This window comes from Tympanuchus pallidicinctus, unplaced genomic scaffold (assembly GCF_026119805.1).
Source record: "Tympanuchus pallidicinctus isolate F22 unplaced genomic scaffold, pur_lepc_1.0 scaffold27, whole genome shotgun sequence".
Taxonomy (NCBI): domain Eukaryota; kingdom Metazoa; phylum Chordata; class Aves; order Galliformes; family Phasianidae; genus Tympanuchus; species Tympanuchus pallidicinctus.
This window is the reverse complement of record NW_026294744.1, coordinates 7567680-7573842: the sequence shown is the minus strand read 5'-3', so window position 1 is coordinate 7573842 and position 6163 is coordinate 7567680. Positions and strand designations below refer to the sequence as shown.

At 38.7% G+C, this 6163-nt stretch overlaps 1 long non-coding RNA gene across 1 annotated transcript; it reads right to left on the bottom strand.

The window, feature by feature from the left end:
* Positions 1 to 1806: 1806 nt before the first annotated feature.
* On the bottom strand, positions 1807 to 3771 carry LOC128084582 (uncharacterized). The gene is made up of 2 exons (XR_008208613.1): positions 2669 to 3771; positions 1807 to 2608 (listed from the first exon to the last, which is right to left on the bottom strand). It is a non-coding gene; the product is annotated as an uncharacterized LOC128084582 (long non-coding RNA).
* Between the last annotated feature and the right edge of the window lie 2392 nt (positions 3772 to 6163).

Genomic DNA, 6163 nt, shown 5'->3' with positions numbered 1-6163 from the left:
TTGTCCCCAGGTGTGCAAGGGACAGCTCAGGTCACCCATTCTCCTGGAAGTAGTGTGCCTGTGGTGCCACGAGTCATCAGCTAAGGCATACAGTGATGTTATACAATTCCAAGAAATGTCTTTTTAAAAATCATTGAAAACCCATAGACTGTGAAGAGATAAGGGAGATAAGGCTTAAATATGGAGCCAAAACTCTTCCACTCTTCAGGTCTCCAGGGTCAAGGGGGTTGCTTTTATTTCTCTCTGGGATAAGAATGCCTAACCATGCTCAACACTATGCGTTCTTAAACTGTTATGGCCTAAAATTTGATTAAAGATGGTAGATTTCTTGTTTTAAATCTGATGATTTAGTGCAGACTTTGTAGTCGTGGTAAGACACTACTGTGGTTTAATCTGTCATACTTTTGTACGACATCAAGGAATAACGGGTGGAGACGCATTTTTGATATGTCTTTTTCTTATGGCATCTTTCATTGGATTTATACAAAGCGTTGCAGGAAAAATGCTTATCTCACCACCTGAAAGAGTCACACTGTTGCTGACAGAATATAGAAAAGGGTGAAATTCTAGGCACAAGAATCAATTTTCAGTACTGATCAATTCGTCTTACTGAAGGCTGCTTATCAGACTGGCTTTGCAAGAAAAAAAAATCATATACATCCATAGACATTATTTTCTGTCCATAAAATAAAAAACTGGGAGAATTGGAATAAACATTCTTTGCTCAGTGTATATATCTATACAAATACATTCATATATGTATCTAAGCAACAATTTAAGCAATGAAAGTTAACAGATACACTCCATTAGTCCTGAATATTGATCTTCCAAAACCTGCAACTTATTTTCTCTGAAAACCTTCAAGGGGTTTTAAAAGACGGATACTGAATTCTGTTGCAGTGTTGCTTAGATGGAAGAGCGCAGAGCAGATCAAGACTCGTGTCAGATGTATGATATATTCTCTCTCCTATAGGACAGTATTAAGAAATAAACCACTGATACAGAATGTCATCTTCCAGTAATAAAGAGCTCTTAGTTCATGCTTAATTTTAGAAGAGAAGGCATATTACAGAATATTTCTTGTTGCATTCTATAAGAAGAGCCAATTTTTGCAATTCATTCTCTGAACTCCTAGCAAGTGTATTATTCCATATGGCAGTAATGTCCGTTACATGTAAGTCATTTCTCATACTGAAAGATAAGTGAGAAGCATTAAAACACAACCCAGTTACCTTCTTCCTGCTTTTGTATTTTATTGGGCTGTAGCAGAGAGAGTTAGTCAGGGGCAAATAGAGGTGTTCAATAAACATACCCATCATTCTGTTTGATGAAAACAGTGGATGGATGAACAAACTTCCCTAGCTATTACAAGTGGCTGGGAGCACTGAATTCTTCAGTATCATTGCTCTGTCACTTCAGGGAGTTTGTTTCCACATAAATCAAATGTTAACCAGACAGAGTAAAACTGTTCTCACTGTCACAAAGAAGGCAGCTGGCCAACTCAAAAGGACTAAAACTCTGTTCCTCTGGGACATATTGAAATGGTCATTACAAGACAATATTTATTTATAAACACACTTGGCCCCATCAATTGGGCTTGAATATATAGAGGAATGAAGCTTATTAGTAAGATAAAGCTTTCCCATGACCTATAGAGGACACTGCATAGGGACCACAGATGTTCTGTATTAGAAATGCTGGAAAATTTATGTCAATGGCCATGAAAAGCTCAGTTTGAAAAGAAGTAAATAAATAAATAAGAAGGTCATCAGCAAAGACAAGGTTAAGGACACTGGAAAATGGATCTTCCGGGATATGTAACCTTTATTTATTTATTTAGGTGGAACAGATCCTGGCCTTGACTACATGTGTCTCTCCTTAGGAAATCTGCTGAAGCTACCAGATTGCTGAAGTTCAGTGAATTTTCAGAGAGCCTCTGCAGTGGCCGTGTCTGTCATGTGAGTGAACATACACACACGTTTGCCTTTTTAATGGGATCCACACAAGTAACAACAGGAAAGTGCCAGGGAAAGCAATACTTTGGAAGACAATCCATACCGATTTCCATGCACAAGTACAAAGGAAAATGGTGTCTATATGGACTCAGCTTTGCTGCATAAATCACAAAGCTTCTTACCACACAATTAATAGCCTACTTTTAAAACTGAAAGCCAGAATAAGGTACCAAAAAAAAGTCACAATATCTAATTCAATTTCTATTTAGCATGGCCTGCTTCTTCAGATTCTAGAAGCTGGCCTGTCTAAGACAAAGGATCACCTCCTTATACCAGCTCTGAATCTTGCTCTAACTAAATGCAAACTATCAAGTCCTACTGGGACTGAAGCCCAGAATCAAAGGTTTTGTGTATATATGGCTTCAATCTGTGCTCATGAAAGTTAATGAACACAGGCTGATGTTTGCACAGCTGCAAATTCACTGTACACCTTTGGTCTGGCTCACAGCCTCGCTCTGCTTCCCAGCTGCTTCTTCCTCCACACAACATGGAACAATCAGACCAGCTTCTCCTCACATACCATTGTGGCAAGGAACCTTTCTGTCACACGCCAGATCCTTGAGCAATCTCGGTCCTCCCTCTGCCAGAGGGTGCTGGCTACTTGCTTTCAGATAGAACCATGCAGAACCAGAGAGACAGTCAGTATGGACAACCAGATTCTCCAGCTACTAAAACAGCCATCCTATGTCCAGATACACCAAGCCTGATGTGGCAAAAACTAGAAAAAACATCATTTTTTTTTCTCCCCAGGCCTGAAAGAAGACCCATTAAAGGGAGAAATGAGGCCACATTATGCTTGGAGTGATGAGACATCCTCCCTATCACAATTTTGAAACAAAAATGCTATGGTTATCATATGGCTGAGAGCACCAGAGATGTGGGACTGAGTGATTTCCATTGGGTAGCTGAAGTCTAACATTTTCTAAACCATCTTAATGCTGCAGGAGGTATCCAGTTTTTCTTGACTGTAGAAGGCCAGATGAGCATTCCTACAACTACAGAAGTATGGCTATATCTTTGCCATCAGTTTGTCTCACTTTGTGTATTTCCATAAGCTCCTGGTCTCACAGATATACCCACCCTATTCATCACAATCTGCAGCTTTCTGCCAGGACCAGAAAAGTTAGTGCTCTCTCAGCCAGCTTCCCAGAGAGCTATGGGCACATCCTAACAATCTCCCCTTTTCTTGGGACCCACAGGCACAGATCCCCACAACACAGATGCTACCTGATTAGGACTACGTTTCTTTTCCCAATGGATGAAGAAGGGGGTAGCAGCCAGTGAGGTGCTGGGAAGCTGGGGAGGAGAGTACTGTGAGCATCCCAGAAGCAGAGCGGGTGGACACTTAACAAACACATGCAATCATCACACTAAAAATTACACTGAAGTTCAATTTTTTTTTTTTTTAGTATTGTTTCCTATGATGGGAAAGATATACAATATTAATGTGATTAATTCAACTCAAGCTTGGTGTTCAGCAAGGTTAATTATTAAAGAGTAATTTACTTTTCCTTTGAGACTGATATATATCTCTGAGAGAAAAAGAAATCTCACAGTGCTATTTTGCAGAGTCATTTTCCTTATATTTGTGCTCTTTAGACTCTTCAATTTATATATATATATGGTTTTTTTTTTATTTTAGAGTTGTTAAGGAGAAACACAATATTTTAAGTATGTAAAACTCTCTAGCTTATAAGAATCAAGCAGTTCCCACTGCTTTTTAACTCTAAGGGGAAAAACTTAATCTGGAATATATTAGTATATTAGTATATTAGTATTCTCAATATGGTCTTTGTTGGATAACGTTTGATCCAATCTCCAATCCTTTGAATATTCATGGAGCTTTTGCAAATGAAAGTGAAAGGATCCATGACCATGTATTACTTGCAATAACAATTTAAAAAGCAAATCAAATGATCAGCACTTTTATAGCACTACACTAACAAGTGTATCACAAACAGGAATGGAACATTTCTGTAGAACAATGAGTCCTTTGATTCTTCTTTGCCTTTCTTCTTCCCCTCAAACATATTTGGTAGTTTTTCACTATCTATCTAACTAGAAACAGAACACTTGAAGTATATCTTAGCCTTCTCAAACTCCTACAGTATATGATTACAGAATCACAGAAGACACACCTCTGGTCCAAACCAAACCCCTCATTTAAAGCAAGGCCAACTACATCAGGTTACTCAGGATCATGTCCAATGGATTTTGTATATCTTCAAGAATGCAGGCCCCACTCTTTTTCAGTGTTTAGTTAACATCATGGTAAAAAAGTTTATCCTTATATTTAAGTGGACTTTATTGTATTTCAGTTTGTGCCCATTGTGTCTTATCCTGCGAGTGGGTGTCACTGAGGAAAGCCTGGTTTCATCTTCCATACTCAATCCATCAGGTATTTATACACACTGAGAAATACCCCCTGAGCCTAATTCCTGACTGTTCCAGACTGAACAGTCCCAGCTTTCTCAAACTCTCTTCATATGAAAGATGCTTCAGCTGTTACTTGGCCCTACTATTAACTCCTAGGATATACTACAATTGATTGACTTCCACTGGACTTCATGTCACTGATCACATTTGTTTGAGCCTGGCAGGTAAGCCAGTTTTCAGTGCACCTTACTTCTCACTTACCAAAGCTATACCTCATCAGCTTATTTACGAGGATGTTATGGGAGACAGTATCATATTCTTTGCTAGTGGCAAGGTAAACAGTATCTACTGATCTTCATTCCACTGTCAGGATGGTCATTTCATCACAAACAGTTATCAGGTTGGTCAGTCATTACTTCCCCTTCATAAATTTATGTTAATTTTTCCTAATCACCTCCTTGTTCCTATTATATTTGGAATTGTTTGCCAAGATTAGTTGCTTCATCATCTCTCCAGGGATTAAGGTAAGGCTGATCGTCCTGTAGTTCCTCCTCTTGCCCTTCCTGAAGATAATGGTAATGTTTGCTTTCTTCCAGTTCTCAAGAATTCCTCATGATGGCCATGACATTTCAAAGATAATCAAAAGAGGCCTCACAATGACGTTGGCTAGCTCCCCCAGCTCTCATGGGATAAGCCCATCAGTCCCACAGACTTGTGTATATTCCGTTTGTTTAAATACAAGTGTTTCTCCTCAGGGAAGGAAAATATGACAATTACTCACGTGCTTTCATTGTTGTTAGTTGTTTTTTGTTGGGTTTTTTTGTTTGTTTTACTTTTTTGTATCCCTGGTTTATTTCTATAAACACTGGTGCTGAACTTGTCAGTTCTCAATTTTTTTTAGTCTAGTTATCATCCCGCTAATACAGAAGCTCAGACAGAAGTTCAATACAGACAGAAGTTCAAGACTTTGCTTCTTCCTCATTGCAGCCTTCACTCACTGTTTCATCCCTCAAAGCACTCTAGTTTCTAAAGCAAGAAGAAAAAGAGACTAAAAAGATCTTTAAGCTTTTATCAAAAGAGACCCAAGCCTATCGATATCTGTGTTATTTACTCTTGCTCTCCTTGAAACAACCAACTCTATTTCTACCAAAAACAATCCTTGTTTTGACTTGAACCCCTCTGGCTCTCACAGAGGCTATTTTGCGGAATGAGAGGCTGATTCATTCTGATCAGTCTATGTTAGAGCCATTTCTCATCTTCCCATGCAACACTGAGTTACCCACCACAGGAAAAACACCATCACAATACAACCTTTCTTTCCAAATCCTCTGCTGTCCCTGGATACCATGAGAGTCCATTTCAGCCACAGTAGGAACAAAGGCATTTATTTTGATTTATGGCTTCCTATCTGCTCCCCATTAGCCACAAGATTCTGATCTCCAAACAGACACATCATCTCTATGTAACTCTGCTCCCCAATCAGACAGTGACCTATCTCAGAAGTCAAACTGAGATCAAATGTTACTCTCTGGTTCATGTGTAAAAAAAGATTGAATCACAAGAGGAACTAGAGGAAAAAGATGTCCATTCTGCACACTGCTGTGTTCACAGTGAGTACGGTTGGTTCCTTTCCCACACATGTTTGCTGTTTCTTTGTTTGTTTTTTATTAAGCTAACATGCATTGCAACAGCTGAATCCTTGGGAGTTTTAAAACATATCAAGGAGTAGTATAACCCATTAACAATATGTATAATAAAGTAAATAAATAAAT